At 33.9% G+C, this 25,800-nt stretch overlaps 1 long non-coding RNA gene across 1 annotated transcript; it reads left to right on the forward strand.

The window, feature by feature from the left end:
• Window positions 1-8,385: 8,385 nt before the first annotated feature.
• Window positions 8,386-21,110, forward strand: LOC140253711 (uncharacterized). The gene is made up of 3 exons (XR_011903961.1): window positions 8,386-8,485; window positions 17,926-18,042; window positions 20,937-21,110. It is a non-coding gene; the product is annotated as an uncharacterized lncRNA (long non-coding RNA).
• The last annotated feature ends 4,690 nt before the right edge of the window (window positions 21,111-25,800 follow it).

Genomic DNA, 25,800 nt, shown 5'->3' on the forward strand with positions numbered 1-25,800 from the left:
TGTTCTACCCAGTAAAAATGACAGTTCTAACCTGAAGATATTTAGACATTTTTGTGTTTTTGTTTGTTTGTTTGTTTATTTAAAACAGTTAAATCCATAGCAGTTTCTCTCATAGAACATATTATACTTAAGTTTGTGCATTCGCTATGGAAAGCAGTCTTCTATGTGTTTTGTCATAAATGAGCTACCATCATCATCATCATCAGTCAGTTTGTGTGAAGTTATTTTGTCAGTGTTGCCAAACACAGCGGGGAATTACAAATAATTAAACATATCCAGTTGGTTTGAGTTGCAAGAAACACAAAGCCAACTTCACAAGAAAAGGTTAGCAGTGATTCCAAATGCAGTCATAAACAACTCATGTAGCTAGCCCCTTTCACTCAACTCATATAATTTTGGGAAATATGACCTATGCAATTAATAATTAACCCTTGTACAGTGATGAATGGTGTAGTGGTGGTTATATTTTGGGAGGTGGGGGGTAGGTGGGTGGGCCTTTAGACAGATCTTTTAGTGGAGTTTTAAAACACAGGACTTTCACTCTGGAATTAACACTATCATGCTTCATATCTGCACCTTCTATGGAATAAAGAAATGAGGAAAAGAAAACCAATGTGGTAAGTGTTTTTTGGGCTTTTTACTTTCCAGTACTCAAAGGTCACTTCTTCTCCAGACATCACTACCAAGCCCTTTAAACCACTTTCTCAAGCCTGAGAAGTCAGTATGATAAGCCAAGTGGAGATTTACTCAGTTTTCTCAATTCATTCTCTGCAGATACCAGGGTCAAGGCAGGCTATTGAAGTCAATGCAGGCTTCCTGGAAAACTACAGTACCACAGTCAAGCTGTATGGTGTCAACTCTATCTTTGCAGGGTCAACAGCAACAAAGTTAAAAGAGAAATTGTCTAGAACAAATTACATTTAAAAAGTTATAAAGTCATAAAACATAAGCAGCTCCTTTTTTTTTTTTTTTTTTTTTTTTCCCCACTCACTTAGGGACTGCTAGCTTAGTAACATACTGAAAAAAAAAGATAACAGCCAAATAATGAGCTCATCAAAACTGAGGAATCCCCGTGGAGTACATAGAAAGAAGAGACTGGATATTGCTTTACAGAACAATATCTCATTGCAGTGATGTGTGGTGAAGAGCAGGATACGGCCTAACACAGTAGATGAAAAGCTGGTTGCTTCATGTAAAAGGATCCAAGCATAACAGAGAAAATAGGACTATAAAACCATTAAAGCAACTTCAGGAACCACAACTCTTCTATCACTGTCAAAATCAGAGACACTTTTCACCAATTATAATGGGAAAACACATACTGAAGTATAAGTCTGCCTTTAAACAGTATGGCTTTTTCTCTGTGATTTAAAAAATGTGTGTGTGTGTGTGTGTGTGTATGGACACATGCTCAAGGGAGTTATAAAAAAAAATCTCGAAAAATATATTTGTTTTTAGTCCCACGGATGTATGTCAAAGTTTAATTACCTAAAAAGCTAAGAACTACTTGTATTACATACAGTTAAGAGCTAGGTAAGTATCACAATAAAAAATGATAAGTTTTTCTAGCTGCAACTGCACATCTGACTTTCCTAGCTAAATTAGGATGCTTACACAACATCGTATTAATCAGTGATAGGATATACCACAGGTGACAAAAAATCAGGCAAAGTCAAGGAAAATATGCTGCATGTTTCTGTCAGCTTTATTTCATATTAGATATTACAGCAAGTAGAATCTCTTCCACAGAAAGAATACTACAGGTTTTTCCCTGCTCTTATAATCAGTGCAGAGAACAGAAAATTGAAATTTAGACCAGATACTTCATTTCTCAGTATATCTCAGCTGTTTCTTTATGGATGATTCTATATACTTTATTACTAGATAGAACACTTAGTGCTGTGTTAAAATAAGAGCAGCCTATTTCAGGTGAACTTTTTCCCTGAGTTCTAATGAGACAGATTATTATTTCTAACCACATTTTATTTTTATGGCAAAAAGGAACATACACTGTTTGCAGCTCAGTGACCAACTTGATATCAATAGGAACAGTTTTCATTACAGAAGTCAACTTTTAAAAAAATATATCTTCAGGAACATCTTAAACATTAAGTTAAATAAATGTACAATTAAATACTTTGAATTTAGAACTATATAAGATAATTGCACACAATTTGGTACATAGAAACTGAGAAAAGGTGAATTTATCAGATCTCTGAAATTGATTTGATGGGTTACAAAATGTGATGTCAGTTCCATGTCATTTGGTGATACCATACAGTCTGGTAAATCAATTTTTTTTTTTTTTTTTTTTTTTTTTTTTTTTTTTTTTTTTAAATTAACATGGCTAAAAGATAATGACATTTATAAGCTAGTAATTTGGCTTTCTTCTCAATGTAAGCACATGCATATTGCTTGCTATTTCCAAGACTGTGCACCTGGACCTTTTGACAAGTAGGCAACACAGTTAAATATGAAAACTATGAACTTGCATCTCTAACTATTGCATAAGGACATTCATTATAAAGCTATGTCACATTAATGAACAGTGCAGTTCATGCCACCTGCATGGAAACATTATCAGCAACAGCAGTCCCGCAGGGCTCCAGAATTTGTTGCCACTTTGGAATGTAGAATCAAATTAGCAAGGCTGGGCTCAAACTATGAGATTCTGTAAGGTTTTTAAACGTCTCAGACAGAAATTCGATTAAGATTAATTCAAGCCAAGCAAGCAATTTTAGAGGCGTTGGAAGCAATTTCCTTTCACATCATGGTTGTGTGCTGCTTACATGAATGTCAGGAGAAAAACGTGCTATGTTATGAGAGATGAAATCTTACTTTGGGACAGAACTATATCATGTACTTGTAGGTTTAGTTTACATATTAATAATACTACAGTAACAAAATTTGTAAGGAAAAATAGGAAACATTTATGATGCATCATAAATAATTGACTCTAGAGACAGGGTATTTCAAATACCACAATAACATCTTTGAGCTGGTTTGTGTCATCAACTTTTAAAGGCGAGTCTCTTCAAAGAATTTGCTGGATGAATAAGATTTAATCTTATGCCATTTTAGAAAAATGATAGCGATGCTCATCAAATTATTAGTGCACTGGAAAAGCATTTTGAATCTAAATCCTTCACCACTTTCATTTATTTTATGATGTTGAAAAGGTTATCCTTCAAAAACTGTCAACCAATTCATATAAAAGATTTAATGTTTTAAGGAGAGATAAGAGGAAAACATGTCATAGTATCTCTGAAAGAAGATGGATTCTAACAACTGTAAAATTATCATTTTTCAGAAGATAGAAAAAGAATACATGGGCTTTTCATTGCATTCTCACTTCAACATACGCAGGCTAAAGCTATGTAATTATTTTCTAGACATAAAAAAGTTGAGGAAAAAAAGGCATAGAGGTTTTGTTGTTTATTTATTTCATTTGAAATAATCTTGTGAATTTAAATCTAACAGTGATTTTCATCCATTTTCAAATTATATCCCCAACATTGTACCCCCTCTAATAGAAAGGGAGACTCTTGTACTAACAGTTTTTTTTTTTTATTTTCTTAGTCATCATTCACAGACCTTTTTTAGGTGAACCAAAATATAGAATAATAAAGCCAATAAACTTAACAGCTCAACAGTCCTTCCCAACTGGATTTAAAAGCCTTACTTCTTATGCAAGTTTTAAGCAAAAACAAATAGTCACAGAAAGAAGAAATACAGCTAAGAAAGTGAACGCATGAAACTTAGAGATGAACTAATAACAAATATAAATAAATATCCAAGGAAATCCTAAAACATACTAATAGTAAAGCCATACAAGTTGGTTTGTATGTGATTTTGTATAAGGATCAGTGAAGATATGACAGAAGAAATGTTCTACTTCAGTTGCATCATGAAAAGGAAGTAGCTAGTATACACCATGACAGAGATATGATACTGGGCTTGCAGGTTATTTGCTCCAGTTTGCAGTGGTAGAGAATTTACAAAGTAATTTCATACAAACTCAAGCAATTGAAAATCTTCTTCATCATGAGCGCAGTTAAAGTAAGAAGTTACTATGATTGTATGATGAGCAATGATTTCTTCATTTTTCACTCCAGAGATACCACATTCTGATTTTACGTTCTTTGATCCAAGTCTGACATATAGTGAACAGTAGATTCCTTTTTGTCCTCAGATGATTCTTTGAGCAATATTTTTAACTAAACTCTGTCTCTGCTATGTAAAAATTACACTTTTATCATTTTGTAGGTCTTGTCCTAATCTTTAGAACCCAACACCCAGTGTGAATCCACAGTCTTTTTTGAACTGAAAAAAAAAAAAAAAAAAGAAAAAGGAATCAAACAAGCAAAGACAAGCAAACAAACAAACAAAACCCAAACCCTGCAAATATAGTACAAGAATTGTAACTGTTTCCTAGTTTTATATTTTTTTATACACTGCTTCAACGTCTTTTAGTTCCACAAGTATATTACCACTTTTTAAGCCACCACCTCCAGCAGCTCTGGGCCCTCTGTACGGGTTTTTTCTTTCATTTCCACAGAGCAAAGTAATACAACAAGGCAAAATACATAGAAACATAGACTTAAAGTGCAATTAGGATGCATTCTTAATTAATTAACAGGAAGCATGAGTGATAACTTTTCTCAAACACCTGATGGTTGTACGCTCCTGAAAATGAAATCAAATAACAAGAGTAATAGTAATAGAAATAATAACAGAAAATTTCCAGAGGAAATTTTAATACTAATTAATCCATGAGAAATATATTAGCTTTACAGAATGGAGAACAATCCAAGAATAAAGTATAGGGAGCCCTTAACAGAGAATGTACCAGTTCTGGATTTCTAAGCATCCCCCTTTACCAAATTCTGTGAGCTTACTGCTGTAGAGACTGTTCCACCATTCTGATCCTTCTGCCTGTCTTTCTGACTACATTGTTTTTGAAATAACAGGAGCAGAACAGTCAACCGTTAAGGAGTGAAGGCATGGATTTATATTCTATCATCATTATGTACTAAGTTTTGTACTCTTATTTTTTTTTTAGGAATTTTTGTGAGTGTGTGTATGAATATCGAGCTGACATTTTCATGGATCTACACTAATACCAGATTCTCCCTCCTGCATATAGCACATTAAACTTTATGAATCAATAGATGTCACAACTGTACTCTGTAAGAAAGTCATCCAGGGGAAAAGAAAAAAAAAACAAACAAAAAACAAACAAGATGAGCAGCATTGTCTCTATTTCTTTTCAGTTTAACAGTGCATAGGGCCAGAAACATGTTTATGAGAGAAATGCAACTGCACAACGTGGAAATAAAGGATTCTGAATTAAGAGGTTATTCAATTGGTTAAAATAAATACATGTATTTATGTCAATATAAACCAGCTCTCTAAGTATGTTTTTGCAGAAACATCAAAGTTGATTTAATCTGAATATTTTAAATATTAAATATCTTTATCTGGTTTCAATCTCCTAAACTCTTCATAAAAATTTAGCGTGGAAAAGCAGCTAGTGTATGATTTTGATATTTCTTTGCCTGGCAGAACAGCAGAATAGCTGCAAGCATGGAGCAACTAAGACTTGAGAGATTGCAGCTGATATGAACTGTGTCATTTGTGAGATAAATTATATGTAATATGTAGCAGAAATCTGTTTCCATTTGGAAACATGATGAGAAATCAACATGAATATCACTTTTCTAATCACGCAAAATTGCCAGGTTGATTTTCAAGTCATTATCCCTGTAATCAGATAAAAAGTTTTGAAAATCAAATTGTTCCCATTTGCAGCCTCTTGATCATACCCTGTCTAGACTACTCCAACAATACATTCAACTTAGATTAAATGTTTGCACCATCTGCACTAAAAATGAAAGGGAAAAACAGGGTTTTAATAACACCACCTTTCACAATCTTCCAAAAACTCAGCTTCCACTTACTCAGCTTCACAGCACCAGGAAACATTCTTCAGAAGTCAGTTTATTTATTCATTTGTATTTGAGGCACAGACTTCCTTCACCACTGAGATAAGCAGTTTCTACTTTTATGCATGGAAAATTTTGTCTCCAGCATAAAGTGATTCAGACAAAGTGCACAAAGAACATTGTTTGAAATATCTTGAACTTGAAAGCAAAATCTCCCAATTGCTTTTGTTTCTGAGAAGTTTTTAAATGATGCCACACATCAGTAGCTTCTGATTGTAGTTTGGGTGAACTGGAAAGCATTTCTTCTGTGGCCTGAACAGACTGATTGTTTTGACATGGAAAATGATAAAAGACAGTAAGAATAATATTTTGAAAGATCAAATTTGTTTACAAATCATAGTTGACTTTTTCCTCTGTAAATGTATTAACATTATTTGTTGAAAAAACAAGACCTCTATTTTAAGATTGTTTCAGAGGCTGCAAAGAATGGATTTAGCAGATGTAATTAAGCTGTATGTAAGCATAAATCTCTCTCCAAGGAGGAAGACGAGGAAAGAGGTGTAGGCCAGATAAATGTATTCAGCTTGTGAATTAGAGATGATAAAGTAGGGGACATGCAAGAATTCAAGCCTGCATATCAAAACTTAATCTTATTGTTCAGTTATACACAAGTCAGAACTAAAATTCAAATATTCAGCTTTATTCTGAGCATAGCCTAAAATGAAATGACAACTGATTTCTACCGTTAGGAATAAAATCTCATAAAAGAAGTAGAGGTATCCAAGCAGTCACTATTTTTAGATCTGGTCCTAAACAGAGGTCTGTCTTATTCTAGGGAGAAAGATGATATGAGACTTTGATTACTCAGGTTGTCAACCTCACTGCTTTAACTTCTGCAGAACAACAGGCTTGTAAAGAAGTTAGGTGAGATTCATATTCTGCATATAACTTAACATAGTGTGGTTAAAATATGAAATGTGAAATGATAATCAATTTTCTTATATGTACATACACATAACCACTCCTACTTAGGATTTATATGCTTATATTAATATACAGAGCACTAACAAAAATGTCAGAATGTAACGTGTTAAAATTTCTGCCACATACAAACTCTAAATGTGTTACTGAAAATTGCAGCATTTGTCTTTCCATCTTTCATGATCAAAGCTGTGATTTTCTCAGTATGTTCAGCAGCAAATTGCACTGTTTTGAAACTAATAAAGTCAGCAACACTCTGCTATCTTTGGTATTACAGAAGGAATACAAAAATACTAACAGTAAGTAAACACAGACATCTGTCCAATTGCAAGTGAATTCTGTTATTATATTTATCATTTTTAGAAAGAAGGCTTAATCCTTAGAAGTTTTGAGTAATGTGGATTTAATATCTGCAGAATTCAAAGAATAAAATCTGTCTAATTAATGATACATTAAGCCATGTTCCCATCTGTTTTAGCCAACAGTAGAATTACATACAAGTTTGTAATACGAACAGTTCACCAAGAACTTCACCTAACTTGAGAAGCACAGTATCCTTAACCATATCCTAAGCTAACCTATTTCTAATCAGGCATCTAACTTTGAAATATATTATTTTTAACCAAGCTTCAGATATAAGCTTCCATGGAAATTAGTGCAACTATATTTTAGGTACTTGCTGATAAAGTTTTGGGGCATTTTCAGGGAAAATAAAAACAAAAGCAACTCTTTCTGAATCAAACATTGGGATTAATCGTGTGCCCCCAGTGGCGAAGTGGTTTAAGCTGCTGCCTGCGGCACTGGACGGCCCGGGTTCGAATCCCCCCCCTGTGGTGCAGGGGTAGAAGTGCCGCTTCGCTACACAGGGGGCTCGAAACCCGGGAGTTGGACTCGATGATCTCTAAGGTCCCTTCCAACTCGCACGATACTATGATACTATGATATGATATGATTAAGTAGTGAAAAGTAAAAATTAAGTGACAAAAGGTACACCTTTGACTCTCTGCAGCACAACTGCACAGATTGCAATTGCCAAAGATTCCACCCTGCAGTTCTAGTGAGTTGGTAGGTGCAATTTCAGTAAGAAGAAATTTCTGAACTTTTTCTGTAAGAGTTCTAAATATTCTATTGTGATTTTCCCATTCCTCAGAAAATTGCACTTTCCCATATGGCCAGAAACAAATTTCAGAACCTCTAGTAATCAGACCTTCACTTATTGATCTCCATAGAGAAGAAAAAGAAGAAACAGTGTTTGTGTGGTTTACATCAGCAAAATCAGGCAACCCATTTTTGATCATAGAAGGTATTCACTATATGATACTCCTGAATCTTCTTAAGTTAGTGTATGGGAACTGTTGATCACTGCCTAAACCTCTGATTGATCACCTGAGGCAAACAATGAGTCAGCCTTGGGAGTACAGGTGAAGGCAGTTCAGCTGTGCTACCGGAAGTGGTGGAGCCCAGCTGCACCTCTCATTTAAGGACTGACTGCCATTAAGGAAGTATTTTTCTCTGGAGATTGCTCTTTTGTGGACTTTTACTGAGAGGCTTCAATGTTGGTAAGTCTTTTTCATTTATTAATATTTATCATTCTATTGTGATAACCTTACTCAACCAAACAACTGTATAAGTCTAACTTCTGTACACTTACTGACTATCCAATTAGTTTTTCAAATGAGACTTTATCCAGAAGCCCATACCTTTGTCATTCTCAATTCAGACTGACATTGTATGTCTCATTATCAAATTTTCAGTAGGAGTCATTGGCTTTGCAGTTTCTCTCTGCTGCCTCTAGCTTATGAATGATTAATTTTTCCTTCCAGCCAAGGAAGACTGGTTTCAAAGTTCCATGTGAAAAAATACTCTCTTAAGAATGGATAACATTGCCTATACTTCATTATTTTAACTATACACCAGTGTTAATGTTGTTTACTCAAATTTTACTCACATATTAAGTTGTTTCACAAGTTCTGTAGATTGGTGTTACTGATTCTATAGGCACTCATTTTGCTGGAAACATCTAAAGGTGAGAGGAGGATTTGTTGGCATATGCTGAGGAAACAGCAAGTCTGCTGGTTTAGAGAAAAATTGCAGCAGCTGGGAATAGTAGCTGCCAAGAGAGAAATTGTAGTTTTTCATTACAAGGTTGTTTGCTTTCTTATTCTTAATCTTCATTAATAATGAAGTAAATAGATACAAGCATAAAATTTGGTATTTTAATGAAAAGAGGGGGAAAAAAATATTTAATTTACTAATGCTGATATGGAAGACACAGTCACAAACTGATAACCGAGAATGTGAAACTGCACAAAGGTTATGTAGACATCAGTGCTGAGATGTCTCAGCTATCCTCACACAATCAATTCCATAAGTACTAGCAGAGGAGATAGTATGAATCCAAATAGCAGCATGAGGGAGAAGAAAACAACCATTCCTTGAACAGAAGAAAGGCTGTTTGGGTAAAGAATAAAGAAATAATTTCCTGACAAGCTCACATTATTTCTTTTATTCCCTCCCACACCATCACCCTCTGCCTCCCCTCAACTAGCACTTATTATTTTCTTTAACATTTTCTATCTGATTTCAGAATTATCCAACAAATACCACTGTAGCTGAGTTTCTTTGTAAAAAAAAAAAAAAAAAAAAAAAAAAAAGTCAGAAAAAAAAATTAAAAATTCTTAAAACAAGTGAAGATATCTACATAAATTCTTCACCAGAAATGAGCTGAAAATAAGTTAAAATACTCTACATTGTTATGAGGCATCACATGCTGTTCCTTTTGTCATTTACTGGTTACAACTAGCAATTCATCGCTTTTCTGAAAATTATATGCTCCATACGTATTTAATGTGACAATAATTATGTAATTCTTATTTGTCTGATAATGGTTGCCACATACATAGGTATTATTTTCCTGTGCACTGCAGGATAATTTTAATAACCCAGCATGCCTTGATCAGCAAAGGAAATACATGGGCATTTTTACATAGATTTATGTATATCCATAGTACCATTCCTCTCAAAATGGAACAGCCTAAATTATCATATTCGTTGCAAGCTAAGTTTCTAAACAAAGCAGTAATCCATGCTATTTTTTTAATATAAATAGGCATTCTGTTTTTTTTGTTAGAAATTTTTTTACAATGAATGTTTCAATATCAGAGAAGTTCTGCAGCTGGTACTCCTCACAAAGCAGGTGAATTCCCATAGGAAGACTTCATTATTCTCTTAATTTCTACTGAGAGTCACAGAGGTGCCCTTTTCTTTGTCATTCACAAACAATTAACCTTTTGCCGTGTATGCAATTGGCTCAGAACAATCCTAAGAGGCTCAGAAAATAATTTACAGCAGAAACTGTACAAAGTTAATTAGTATTACTTTAAGAAGGTTATTCATATATTATCAAACTCAGAAAGTGGTCAAGATGACCCTCATGGAACTTGAAGCTATAGATGAATCATGTTGACATAACTGAAAAGTATTGTTAAGAAATCTCAAGTATCAGTGCAGGTCTTGCAGCCAAGGTCATTCAAGTTCAAACAATACAACATAGTTTTGAATGCATGGTGAGAAGTAGGTGAAGCAAACTATTTTACTACTCATTTCTGATGCTGGGAAAGAAAGAAATACTGTACTTTCAATTTCCTAGCCAACTCCATTTCTTCTTCTCTTTTTAAAGATGTTTTTGCAGATTCCTTCTGCCGAAAATTAAGTATGTCAGAATTAATTATCAGTATGTATGACTCCAATTGAAGAATTGGTACACAGAAAGCAAAATCTCTTGTATGCTCAGAATGTTATTCAGAAAGTCTTTTCAGTACTCATGGTGAGTTTGAGTACTAACGGTCAAATATATAAAGTATATCAAAGCTCATGTGATTTACATACCCATTTAAATTTAACTGGCAAATTGACATAAAAAGTGTACTTGTATTTCTTAAATGGGGGAGATACTTTGAAATTTGCTGACTACTTAGAAGTGACTTAGAAATGTGAAACTCAACTCCAGTGGCTTATCACTACACAGGTCTCCATACAGACCACATCATTCCTAAAAAGGAGACCTCGTTTAGGGTGAAACCTATCACAGGATACCTTCAAACCTGTCTTGGCATCATGAGAAACCACTTGGCTTCTATGCATGAGCAGTTTGTCTGGAAGGGCTGAAGGAGCAGCAGGTTCCATAGGAAGAGCCATGATAGTCTTGGTCCATACAGGGGTTCAGTTATGGCGGTGGCACTTCCACCCACACTTCAGAAGGTGTGATGACACCAGCTATGCCTCAGGAAGGCTGATTTTTCAAATCCTCATTTCTGAGGGTGTGAAATGGTAACAGGAGGATGGTTGGACTAGATGACCTGGTGATTCTGTGAAATAAAAGTAAAATGAGGAGAAGTACCTCACAGTATCACAGTATCGTGCGAGTTGGAAGGGACCTTAGAGATCATTGAGTCCAACTCCCGGGATTCGAGCCCTCTGTGTAGTAGAGCAGCATTTCTGCCACTTACGCCACAGGGGGGATTCAAACCCCGGGCCTCTGGTGTTGCAAGCAGCAACTTATACCACTGCGCCACCGGAGGCATAATAGTGGTATAATTTTGGTATTTTATATATACACCGAGTTTGATACCTGCCTGTTTGGTCTGTTATACTGAGCAGTACATCATTGCAGAAAAGTTCACAACTAACAAAAATACTGGCACTATGGTTGAGCATGTTATGCATCCACCAAGGGATTTAGCAGGGTTTTTAAGCTTCTCTGTTTCCTGTTTTTGTTTTTTTGTTTGTTTGTTTACCTCTCAATTGTAGATTTATGCTACCTTGAATCAAATACACAGTAAGCATAAATTACATTTTACATACTAGCATTATTTATTGATATTTAACAAAATCTTGAGGAAATAACCATGTTATTTTCTGGCAAAATCCCATTATTGCTGTATGTGGTCTGTATTGCTAGTCCTTAGGAAATCCTTGCACTGTCAATACAAATATTCTTAAATATTTATGAAAATACTCAAGCATTCTACAGATAGTTTTGTTCCACTGAATTCCATCATTCAATCCCTTCAGATTAAGTGGAATTAGATGCAAGGAAAGTATGTGGCAGGCTTTCTAAATTACCTGTCACAATGAGGAAAGGAGACATTACAAAAAGAGCAGAAGACATGACAGGATGGGATGTGTACTGTAGTGCTTGGAAAATGATTGAGGCCAAACTTCAGAAATAATGATATGGATTAAATATACGTTAATGTCATAAATATCTGTCTTCCTATCTTCTTAAATCAAGGGTCAAAAATAACAATCCAGAAGAGCTGTTTGGGAGGAATTAAGCTAAAAATTGAGAACTACAGGAACTAGGGAACAAATAGAATGAACTAGATTAATTATTTAAAAACATGAAATTTTCTTAAATTTCAAGCATTTTTCAAAGCAGATAGGATTATGAGTATTTTCTGTCATCCATTCATACAAATGCATGCCTTTGCAGTATGTACACACTTAGACCACAGCTTGTGTGACAATATGTGCTTTTTTATGCATATTACTAGAGAAAAGATTCTACAGAGACACTGAAAATGGAAGGGCAGTTAGTATCAGGGCCACCTTCAGCCATGTGACACAGAATTTACAGTTTTCCTAGAGTTTTACAGGATCTTTTCAAATTTTCATTTCATCCTGCATAAACAAATTCTCATGAAGACAGACTGTGGGTTGGGGTATCAGTTTGCAAGGTGAATTTTCTGTAGATTCCTTAAAACCTCTTAGTTTCAAGGAAGTTAATCAGTTTAAAGGCTATACTGTTCTTCAGATTTTACTAGTATTTGAAAACTGTAAACTCAGTTATTTGCCTTGTGAGGTAACACGCTACAACTACTTTTTCTTACCACTTATTAACTTTTTTTCTTTACTATACAGGTGTGTTCTGTGTGTGTGTGTGTGTGTGTGTGTGTGCTTCTTTCCAACCACAGCCCAAGTTAGATTTGCTCTTAGCACATATTAAAATAAATTCTATTTCTACTATCTTTGAAAGCTGTAAAAGCACCTAGATCACATACCAAAATGAAACTTCAATATTTCAACTCATAACAATGCACAGATGTCATACAAAAGGTCATAAGAAGAAAGCTGGATGAAATTAGGGTGAAATTATTAGGATGAAATAGAGGCACCAAATTATCAAGCACATATACACGAAGCAATACAATTTAATCAATTGCATTATCCACTTTTATGATACACTTGTGACTTATGTTCTTTTTGCATTTATAATTAGCAGGTAGAACAGATGGTGAAAGCTTAGTTTACAGAGCTTAGATAAAGTTTTAAAATAACCAGTGTTGCCAAGTGATCATTCAGTGTAACAGTGAATGATATACATTTCATTAAGCTGTGTTTTTGCCATGGTCTAATATGCTAGATGGTAATGAAACTGTTAAAGTGTTACATTCAAGGGTCTTGGTCTACCAGAATTCATTATAATGGAATTTGAACATGGAGTGGAAAACTGGGGGGTAGCTACGCAGTATTGTCATCTCTCATTTAAATATACTTGAAGGAATCATCACTGAATAACTGAGAGGATCGATTCAAAGAAGATAGCTCTGTTCTTAAAGAAAAGAAAATAATATATAAATAAATAACCAGTATTAATGGCTCAGGCATGTTTTGTTTGGAAGAATAAAGCAAAGCAAGAGCACTATAAAAAGGAGAAATGTACTCAGTCCATTAGTGGATGAAATAATTAAGGGTAGAACATATTGGTGGTTGATCTTTTATAAGCCTGATGATACTTTCCTCATCATTGAATGGCTTACCCCAAGTTTGGAGTCAAATAGATATTCGGAGATAATAAATACATTCTTAAAGCAAAACAATGTTAGGGCAATTGTTTATGTGGCCCTTTTTTCTACTTTATATGTTTTTTTAAGAAACAGCAGTATCAAATTGAGTAATTTCACCTTATTTCCTCTTCTTAGCTGTTCTTCACTAGTTTCTAGTACATTCAGACTCTCTGAACACTTCAGATTTAGGATTTATTTATATCAGAAAGCATATGTACAGCAATTTTGGTGCAAGTTTAAAGAATATCAGTCCATTTCAGCTGGTTTCACTAGAAAGCAAACTCATGATTCCATATATTTGTAGTTTGTGCTTGAGTGTGATACCAACATGTTGGTTCTGAGAGAAAGCTGGTAGAAAGGTGGAGATGTGAAATTTGTTGACTTACAAGAATTATTAGCAACCAAGACAAAAAGTATACTAACATAATTGCATGCTTATTTAATTCCCAGGGGCGTGTCAGGGGAGGGGTGGGGGGTAGAGATACATTTCCTTACAAATGCTTCAGAAACATCCAATTAGTATCTTGGAGTGCCCTGAAAACAAACAGTACACTTAAATAAATCCTCTTTTAAAATAAAATCCATCATATTCCTGTTAACTAATGAACTGAGAAAGCCACACATTTGGAGCAATAATACTTGTTAGCTTGCACTGTTTATTGATAAAAACTAGAAAGGTTACTTAAATGTTCATTTAAATATTTACAGAGATGTATCATATTTATGCAGCTACCAGTGTTTTACTTTTTGCTATTTTTTACTATAGTGCATACTATATTATCAAACAGATTTTAGTGTAAAAAGTTCTAGAACTGTGTAGCAAGAAATTGATAAATTTGGCATAATCAAACTTCTCTTGGGCAATTACTTGGAATAAACAATTCTTAGAACTGTTACAGAGATTTTTATTTTTAAAAAAACTATTCTTTTAAACTAATGTTCAAAGCATCAGTCAATTGCTTTCAGTCCATTCACCTACAAAAGTAATGTTTTATTTGCCCTATAATTGTGAACATGGAGGCTTCCTGAAAAGCAAATTGAACAATGAGTTAAAGATCACTAAATCCTTTGTCTGGAACTATTTTCATGTTTTATTAAAAACCTTGCTATGGATCACAGAGAGAAACAAAAGCTGATTATCACTTGTAATGAATGAGATTCCCAGGAGCCTTGCAGCCATCAATTTCTACTCACAATAGTCCACCAGCTTTTAGCCTTCCAGGTTGTCACATACCAGGAAACTGATTCAAGTTTAAATACTGTTCAATCATTGAACAAGCGTAATTTTCTCCTGTTGTAGGTTAAGGAGGAACATTGTAGGGAACGTTTGAACAACATCATGTCAGCTATTTGAAGCTTTTTAGATTTTTTTTTTTCCTGTATAAATTCTCACCCCACTGGATGAGTTCTGGAAACACACACACGTGCTGAGGTTGATTGCTCTTCATTGCTTGGATAGCTTTCTCATCTGGATGTCAAAAGTATTTTTGAGAGGGAAAACTAGAATATTTGTCTCACAGAAAACTGCAGTGGGGGATTTAATTTGTGACAGTTCAGTTATCTGAGACAAGCTTTGCAGAGACCACTCATCCTTTTAGAATTAATTAATATTCTCCATGTCTGATGATTACACTAAACCCAAGTACCGTCCTGTCTTCCATAAGCAGAGGTCTCAGGTTGCTATTCTAAAAGAACAGAACGTATTCTTTCCAATTGGAAAAAAAAAAGAAAAAAAAAAAAAAAAAAGGCTAGTGCTTGCTCATAACTTTGATCTTCCAACTCAATGACAATGTTAGGGAACAAATCCCTTAATCTTACAGTAAAAGGATGAAAGAATTTGGAACTTCTCACAAGGGCAACCCCTGGGTTTTTGTTCTGGCCTTTTGTTCTGGAGCACTAACAGAAGATTCCTCTAAAACAGCAAATACAATGGATTTAAAGTACTCAAAAACTATGCAACAGAAGTGGATCTTGGGACAAAAATCTCCATTACTGACTTTACTTAACTACTGAATTTACTTAACAGAGAAAATGACTTTGCATTCTTTAAGTTTTAACTTGAAGTTATATGTATCAATGAACAGTAATATAACTGACAAGATAGTTTTATATATATATATATATATATATATATATATATATGCAAATAGTTTCTACATAGGTAAAGTCTTAGTAATGTGTTCCAAATAATAAAGTATTAGCATATTCAGAATTCATATTTTCTTGATGTTGCCCTGTTTATCAAAGTTAGGACTAACTCTCAAGACAGTTCCACTTTTCTGCCACATACCTTGATCAATGGGTTATAGTTCCATGCCTCAGTTTTTTAAGCTATGTAATGAAAGTAATCATACCAGCCTATACTGTAAAGAGCATTTAAGTATTAGCAAGATTTTGGATGTTGTCCATTATTTTAAAAGGTCACTTGCTTACTCAGTGAAGTTTTGATAATCTGAGTGTCATTTAAAAGTTTCACGTTTTACAACAAATGAAATATTTCAGAGTTCACAGCACTTATAGTAAAGATGTTAACAAGAAAATTATTTTGGTCACATTATTATGAAATACATGTAGCTGATGAAACAAGAGGAGTTTGAAGGACAAGGCAGTTGAGGCATGAAGGGTGAGGGACTGGAAGAAAGGAGAATTCAAGAAGCAAACCAAAAAGATATTTAATATTACACATTACAAGTTCATTGAGAATTCTTATTTTATGGCTTCCTTGAAAATGGCAATGTTTAAGAAAATGAAATGAGAATCACCTTGTTTATAACTGATAAGCAAGTAGAAAGAAGTGGAACACAAGCAGAGAGGAAACAAGTACATATGTTTCAGAAGGGTCAAAATTACATCTTGTGGACACCAACTTAAAACAGTAATTTACCATACTACAAGATCATTCCTTATTAGAAATGCATTCTGCCTAATGGTTAAAACCATGAACCATATATTTCCCACAGTAAGAACATTAAATACCTCATATTATTTTAAATTTAACTACTGGCTATGTTAAATGTATAGTTTGAATTTGTATGTAATATTCTCATCGCAGTAGCATAGTTTCTCCTAAAAACCTGGTAATGAATAGAAACTAATGTTCTGCTTTAACTGCTGCTGTTCTGTTTCTCAAACAGTTGAAAATAACACACTGTATTATTTATATTATGTTCCTAGCTTTAAGAGTTTTACAAACAAAAACTAACCATCCTGCCCTCCTTCACAGTTTAAACATCCAAAAGACTATTAAAATCATGATCTTAAAAAAGAACAAAAACATGTAAATTTTAAATATAATCTTGATACTAATCAATATGGGTAACAGCACTCATGAATTCAGTGTTTGCTCTTGGTATGATATCAAGAAACAGAACATGCTGGCACATCTTTTTAATAAAAAGCAGCTCTTAACAAACTTTGGAGAATCGGGATTTACGCATACCATAAATAATGCACCATTTTCAACTACAGAATATAACTAGCATGAAAGATACAGAAAAATACTTCTCCATAACTTGAAGTAAATTGTATAATGTTCATTAATTTCTCTGATCCTATTTTAGCCACTAAAACCCATATTTGCAATGGAGGCTTCCTACATCTGTTTTGATTTTGCAATGTCACATTTTTATCTTAAAGAGATTCAGAAAAGAGGATTTCTCTGATTACATGAGAGGAGCTTACCTATGAGACAAAGCAGCCTGCACCATATTTAAATCTGTCCTACAATGGAAGAGAATTTCCCAACTGTCTTGTCTATTGCAGCCCTCCAAAAACAGACAGGCTGCTTGCTAGTGATACTGAGACGTGGATTATCGCAGCCATAGATTTGATTCCTTAGGAGCCTTTCATTTACATGGCACTTCCATTTCTATTTAACTTCATAGCAACTTGCTGTCTTCAGGCCTTATTTACTAAAGCTTTATTTTTAAAACTTACATTGCTCCAGTTTTTCCACACCCATTTTCCCCACTGTTGTCAGGCATATAAGACAACCCTTCATCATAGCCTGTCAATGTCATCACCTTCGCTCTCTCCCAGGGGTGAGCAGCTTCCTGAAAATCCTATTACTGCCTCACTCCCCAAATCCCCTTTGCTTCTTGAATTTCACTTCTTTGTCTGTTTTCTCACACTTTTTTTCCTTCATTTTATAGCCTGTCAAACAAGATTTCTGACAAATTCACTATTGAATTCTGTTGTGCAGTCTGCACTGCAGTCTCTAACAACTTCTATTCTACATGTTCTTCAGTGTTTCCTGCTAGATTCACAAGGTAACTTATATTAAGTATGTTATGCCTACAATTTTGTTTCCTCAAGCTGAAATACTGCAGAAGTCACTTACGAAACATTGTGGTTGATTTTTTTTTTTTATTTTTTTATTTTTTTTAAACACCTTTATTTTTTGTCTCTTTGTTGACTCCCATTCTGTTTTGGTTTACTATCAGCAGAATTTCTCAACTAAGAATTCTCCTGTATTGTGTAAGTTTTTGACTAATCATATTTGCATCAAAAAAGTCCCTATCTAAATCTGCTATCATTTCAGCACTGTGCAACTGAGGAAATAAATAGATTTTAAAATGTTTCTAATTCTTTATGCATTTATGTCCTTTCAGTCATCACTGCACTGCAGAACTCTAATGAGCAGAAAAAGTACTGTCTTTTTCCAACAGTGACTATATTAGTCTTGTCTAGCTGCAAGTTGCGCACTGATGGTCAGTTTCTGACCTTGGGCTGCTCTGGGATTTTTAATTTCCTACAAAGCATAAGCTCAGCTCTGATATCCCTCAGAGCACTCCCACCTTGGCCCAGTACTGTTCCTCAAAGGCCAAATTTTTTGACAATATTTGCGTACCCCTACAGGGATGCAGATACTCAGCTATATCTTCATGCAACATCTTCTGTCCCTCAGGCATTTTTATTATTCTCATATAATTTTTCTTATCTTCACTGCTGGATTGGTCGTAACACTGTCCATCTAAATTAAACAACAATTCCCCCCAAAAATGGAGTAGGGGGAGAAAAAAAGGAAAAGAGCAGGTTATTCTTACTAGGAAAGGTTGTTTGACTATAATTTCTGCAGTTTTTCTTCTTAGTACGCAGTCATTCCTTTATCTAACATTCAATCCAGATATGAGAGAATTGAGAACTGCTAGTCTGGTGACTGATATTTAAGGCTTGTATCTATTCAATCAACTTATATTTATTTAATCTAAAAAAGACAGACCACTCTTATTACCTGGACGCTGATAGCACTGGTCTGTGCTCTTATTTCATCTATCAAGATTCATCTGATAAATGTATGAAAAAGACCCGGTGGCTGGAATCTGAAACAAGGAGAATTTAGATTAGGTACAGAATGCATACTTTATCAGAGTTGGAAAAGCAATACAGTGTGTGTGCTTTTCACTTCTTCATGCATTTAATTCTGGAAGGTGTATTTTTTATTTGGGTGTTTGGCTTTGGTGGTTTGATGAGGTTTTATTATGTTTGGTTGTTTTTAACAAGTTACAGAAAATTCAGAAAGTTACAAGGCTGATACAACTAGTGCAAAACTGTGGGCTAAGTGATGTGGGTCACAACAAAAGACAATGATGCTTCATTCTTACCTTTATGATTAATAACATATTTATGTTTTTACAATGCAACTTGTGATAGCATCAAAAGATTACAGACTTTAATTTTGAGTATTATCCTTTTAGACCTGTGTGTGCTGAGCCTATTGCTCCTGTTCTAAATCCGTGTTTATCAATCCCCGATTCAATATTTAACAAATATTGTATGACTTGTATACATCTGAAAGGGTATCAATCTGCTTATTTGTGGATAATGAAGTGTTGAGTTTGCTCATCTGTATCAACAGTCCTGGCTGAAAAGAGGAGGGTTTTCAGGTAGATAAAGTGTATACATTCATTAAACCACAGCAGTCACTGACCAAACCATTTTTTTCTGTGCTCGGGTTCATTCAACAGCAATCTCACTGAGTAGTCTGCTTGATTTAACTCTAAGTTACTTAAACAGCAAAAGATTTTAAAATTCATAAATGTTATTCAGAGTTGCTAAGTCTGTCCACAGGGGGAAAGTAGATAAAATATCATGGTATAACACTTACTAAAGATACAGATATCTTATGATATTTAAGTTAAGATTTAGAGTATTCCAGCTATTTAAATCCTAGGCTACTGATGAACAGCTACAAATTATACTCAAGTACCTGCACCTATACGCTGAATTCATAAGATTTGTTGCTCAGTTGAAATAAGTATGAGGAAGTGAAAGCATGTTAAACTTCACTATCCAGCTCTGATCTTTCTCAGTTACTGCAATGTACAAATAAAGTTCAGTATTTCTAGCAAATTTGACTCAAGATATGAAGAACCCTTAAACTATTTACATTTAAAAACAAATAGAAAGGCATGGATTTCATAATGTTCATACTTAAATAGGTCAATGAATCATATAAATCACACTAATGAGTCCTTAGGTGGTATTTCATAGAGTATAAACCTGTTTAATTTGCTTCCTGCTTTCTCTTGTGAATTAAGATGTTGCTTTTGCAGATCTTCAAATACCATCTTAGTAATCTGCAAATGAAAATACTATTAAATGTTTTTGTATTTTTTTTTCTTTTATATAGTGATGTTTTCTTAAGGATGTAGTAGCATGAAGAAAGCAGTTAAATTCACCAGGGGCCCAACTCATTCTTCCCAGAAAGCCAATGGAAGGAGAACATTCCTGTTAAATCTTGCTGGAGAAATGACATGGCTTTACTTAAAAAATTGTGAGACTCCAATTCTTGAAGAATTACCCTCAAATGATTTCTGCTATGCTGTACTGATACCACTGTATTACCAGAATGTCTCAGAAAACCAATTAATTTCCAATCCACTGCACTCATCTGAGGAACTATTACTCTCCCAGACAGAATTGAGTGAGATTAAAAAATTTTCCCAAGGTTGTATACAAAGTTACTACTGAGGAAGGCACTAGCTAGAGAATATAGAAAATACAAGTCTTTTTCTATTACTTCAGACTTTTCTTTGTGGAGTATAGCATGAAAGCAGTTCAGATTTCCTATGAAAATTCATATGTGGATAAAAGCACTATGCTTTGATAATTTTAAGTAATTTTCTTTGATCTTGACTTTCATTTATTTATTTATTTTTAGGTATGGAACAAGCTCAAAAATAATAATAGAAAAGAACTGTCCTATCCACAAAATGACAAAACTGATAACGTGCTGACATAGGAACACCCCCCCTTCTTCCCTTTAAACTGAGTTAATGTGAAATCAATTTGTAGATATTCCTGTTAAAAAGAAAGTATTTTATCAGAATTTCAATGAAAGTCTTCCAATGAAACAGTTCTGTTTCCTGATCTTTGTGTTCCACAATGGATTTTCTTGACTAGAACGTCATCTTCATGTTTTACAAAGGGTGCAGTCTTATGCGCATGATTTTAAAAAGAAACAAAAGGTATATGATTTTTTATATTTCTTTAAAGAGATTTGGAAAACATTGGTTCTCAGCTCATTTTATAGGTGTTGCACCTGTTCTGTTTTTCCTTCTACAACCTACATTCTAAAAGCATGGAAGTTGCAATTACTGGAAATGCTATTGCTCTAGTACAGAAAGTATTTTGCATTTCATTTTAATTTATATGTTCAAAGATGCTTTCTTTACTGTGGAAAAGAAGATTCTTTATATCTTTGTGTAGAGAAGAGCTGAAAATTACCTACTAGGCTGCCATTTTCCTATCAGTGCAAGAGGTTTCCATTTACAATGTGAGGCATATTTCCTTTTTCATTAGGGAAAAGCATTTGTGCCATGTAATTATTTCAGAGTTATTTCTGGGGATTTATAACTTTTTTTTTTTTTTTTTTTTTTTTTTTTTTTTTTTTCCCAGAAAATGTAACAATGTTGAAGGTAATAACTAGGGAGAGTTTGCCTGTCAGGTTAAAAATCCTTAAAGAATTCTGACAATATTAATCTTAGGGATATTGGATCTCTGTGTTAATGAAGTCTTAGGAGGAGGCAAAGGGATAAAAGGAAAACTCTGTGTACCTTTGCATCTCTTTATGCTCAGATTTCCTCTTCAGAATCTAAGTGTAATTCCATGCTAAATTAAGCACAGATTCGTAAGCAGATGTTATGTTTGCCTTCTTTTGAGTCAGTTGACTGAAATAAGGCAATTTTCATCTTGACTACACACCTTTTTGCAATACTTGCTCAGAGTCTAGGTCAAGAATTTTGCAGGTTTTTGGTGTAGATTATAAACCTTTCTTGTTCACTCTTTTTTCTGAAAGTCCACATGGCTATCTGTATAAAATAAATACTTGGGATAACAATAACTGTAATATAAGATGCATTTATATTATGCAGCGTGATATAATTTTTTTCATATATAAAGCTGGATACCTACAAAGCATCAATGAAATATGAAAGATCAAGGATATAGTAGGAAAATATAAATGCCTACTGTTTTTATAAGTCTGTTTGTATACTTAGTATATATATATATATATTTTTTATATGCTCATATTGAAAACCTGTATTTTTACACTTATTTTGTAGCTTTCACTTCACTGTTTTGATTTGCAATAGATTTCTTTATTTTTGTAGCTGCAAATCTGTAGTTCAATAGAGTGTGTGAAGTAGTAAAGTTTTGCATATATTTTGAATTGATTTTCTGTAATAGAATGTATGCTGGCAAAATTCTGTAATACAACAGTGACAGATAAGGAGTTTTAGAAACTCCTTTTCAATTCAAATCCTTTTTAGTCAGTAAAGGTTACTCTTGCTCTCATGATAAAGATTTTGTAGTACAGCAGGCACAAAGTATTTTAAAAAGACATACATACAAGTTTATAGGACTATTCAGTTTGGAATTAAAAAGACAAACAAACAAAAACACCATTTGCAGAGGCAGCTGTCCACTCATTATCAGCTTTGGAAGGTTGTGGCAATCAAGGAAGGTATCCACAGGACTAGAGAAAAAGCAAGTGTCACACTACCCTTCAAAGTGAAAGAGCTGAAGGTGAAGAATTACATACTGCCTTCAGATCACAGAGAAATTCTGGAACAGGTTCCCCTGCAAGCCATGTCAAAGCATCTGAAGGACAGGAAAGGGATGCTAAACATCTGAGGTGGATTTCCCAAGAAAAGTTCTTGCCTGACTAAACCAGTCACCTTCTACAACGTGTCAGCTGGCTTTGTGGTTGAGGGAGGGACACTGATACATTTATCTTGACTTTGTCTAAGCTTTTGTCACGTGCTCCTGAAAGATCACTCCAGCCAGCTCGGGAGTAAACAGGCTCACCAGGTGGACAAAAAAAAGGTTGAGAAATCATTCGAGACATTCTTGACTCAACCAGACAAATGCTAAGCATAAACAGTCTGCTCTACTGTGGTTATTTTACTCTGCATTTAATATCCCTTTACTACTTTGTTTGATCAAGTGTCAGATAATTCAATGGAATAAATACTTTCAGTATTAACTGAAATAATTTGACTATATTTACAATTAGCTGATTTTCTAAATTACAGCAAAACCAAATGCATGAATTATAGTCCTTAGAAAATAAATTAACAGGACAGGACTGCTAAGACAAAGAAATGAAATAAGATGGATATGACTGTTCATATTCAGATGTAGCATATTGTAATCATCTTGCACTGTGTTTTTTGAAGAATCTAAAGCACTTCAGTAATATTTCAGATCGATTTCAATTCTTCATGATGAATGTTCAGATCCTGACATATAATTGCCAATATTTTTCAAAAGAATTTATGGTGGTTAATGACATTAACTTACTTATTTAGTGTATTGGACTATTGATCTATCTCTTCAGATAATTGCAGTGGAGCTTTAATATCAATCACTACATACAATCATAACTGATTTTCTTCTGCATTCTGTTCTTAATCTCAGCTTAGTAACAAAAATGCTCTATTGAAATACAGTACATATTCATTGGCCTTTCAGTATTGTTTGGACCAGAACTTTACTATCTATATCAAGGTCACACACATTGCTTGATAAAGGTGCCAAAAATTGTTACTAATTCAGGAGTAATATCACATCATTAGGACTTTTAGAACATGCTAAAATTCTTGAGTATTTTTCAGAAACAGTTAGGTTTGCTTATTCTATTCAAATTTAAAACAAACTTGCTAATAATAGGCAAAAGCAAAACAGAACAAAATATGACTGAGCCAAGGCTTACAAGCCTTCTCCCTGTCTTTAAAACAACTGGGGGAATCTGTATTTCTTTCCTGCATACCTTCAATTTCCTATAGACAAGCCGCTTTCTTTTTGCAGGACTTACAGATTTATGTATATTAAAATCACTGAGTAAAATTCAATGTTTATATAGAAGTTTATCTCAAACTATTTGCATAATGTAAAAAAATCAGTTAATGCATTATTTACATTAAACTATGGACATTTTCCATGATGAAACTGCATGGGAACTTCAGAGTCATGTAGTGAAGCAGTAATTTCTCTTCAGATCATCTGCTGCATCAAAATTATATTTGACTATTTCCATTCAAATAAAAAACTAATAATTCCATCTCCATCTATTATTTGTGTAGATATTTCTATCTCAAAGTAAATGAAATCTACAGAATCTACATCAAATTTTAAAGTGTTTTCTTTTTCCATATTAGAAGGCTTTACATTTATTCACATTAAATATCCAAAGGAAATTGTCATAAGACTTTCCAAAGAAAACCCAACGTCTTTAAATTTTTTATTGAAATAGTCAATAGACATAAACTTATATTTCTAATTGTATATTATATTTATTATAATTTCCATTTACAAATTAATACTTATAGCATTTGTAAAATATTATAGCAACCATTTTGTCATAAATTACTTTATAGATATTTCTCAGCTAGATCCAGTTGTAACAGAAGATCAAGATTCTCTCAATAAAACTATCATCTTTGTAGGGTGGCTGATTTTAGAGAATCAGCTTTTTACCCTTGAGATAAACCTCTTCCAAAAGATTCTCTATACTTATGTATGAGGGATAGAAATATTTCTGGGTACCGTTCAGGACTCTAACTTAATTCATCACAAAATAGCAGATACCTTTTAGGTGCACACTGATGAGCCTTTGTTTTTTAAAATAGGTGCTATAACAGAAAACAGGATGTCAGCTCTACTTAAGAATTTTGCCATGAATCCATTACTTCCCAGATCACAAATTCACAGTTCTTGTCTTAAAATGTTCTGTATTTAAGCACACGTATTTTTGAATGGGTAAGCATACACTGATAAGTGTTTTTTTATTGTTGTTTGTTTGTTTTTTGTTTGTTTGTTTGTTTTCCAGTTTTGTATGATGTGCCCACGCCAGTTTGCTATTTTCAAATAAATACTCTGGGATTTTTATACTTAACACTAGTCAGAACCATATTCTGATGTTTAGTGGTTCTTGCAGTAAGGCTCTGTGTTATTATTTTATTTTACTCTTGGAAAAAGAGCTCTGTTTACTTATTCATTGGGTTATTCATATGGTGTCATTAATATTGCACTGCATAGTGAAATAGTCTTCCAAGTGAGGAGTATGATTTACAGAATTTCAAAGAGTGTTATGGATTATGTGAGAATAGTTTGTTCGGTTGGTTAGTTTTTGTCTAAATGCAAAATAGAAAGAATAGGCCTTATACTTCTGAAATTAATTTCTTTTTGTCTTACAAATGGTACCATGAAACTTTTTTCTTTGTTATTGAGGATGTTCTGCTTCCTCAACACCTGCTGGTCTAAATTACTTAGAGACACTGGGAGTAGACTTGCTTTCACAGGTATTTCTAGCAACTAATTGCCTGTGAAAATTCATTTCGTTATTTGCAACTTGAAATGACAGGAAGTGTTATATGAGCAGTAGGTGGAATATATTCCCAGCTCACCCACCTATGGCTTTTAATTTTTTTTTGATTGAGCTTTATAGCATGTAGCCTTGTTGCTGCTCCACTGGTTGCTGTATCAATAGGTAAATAATTCCTATCACTGTGTAATATAAA

This window comes from Excalfactoria chinensis, chromosome 6 (genome assembly GCF_039878825.1).
Source record: "Excalfactoria chinensis isolate bCotChi1 chromosome 6, bCotChi1.hap2, whole genome shotgun sequence".
Taxonomy (NCBI): Eukaryota; Metazoa; Chordata; class Aves; order Galliformes; family Phasianidae; genus Excalfactoria; species Excalfactoria chinensis.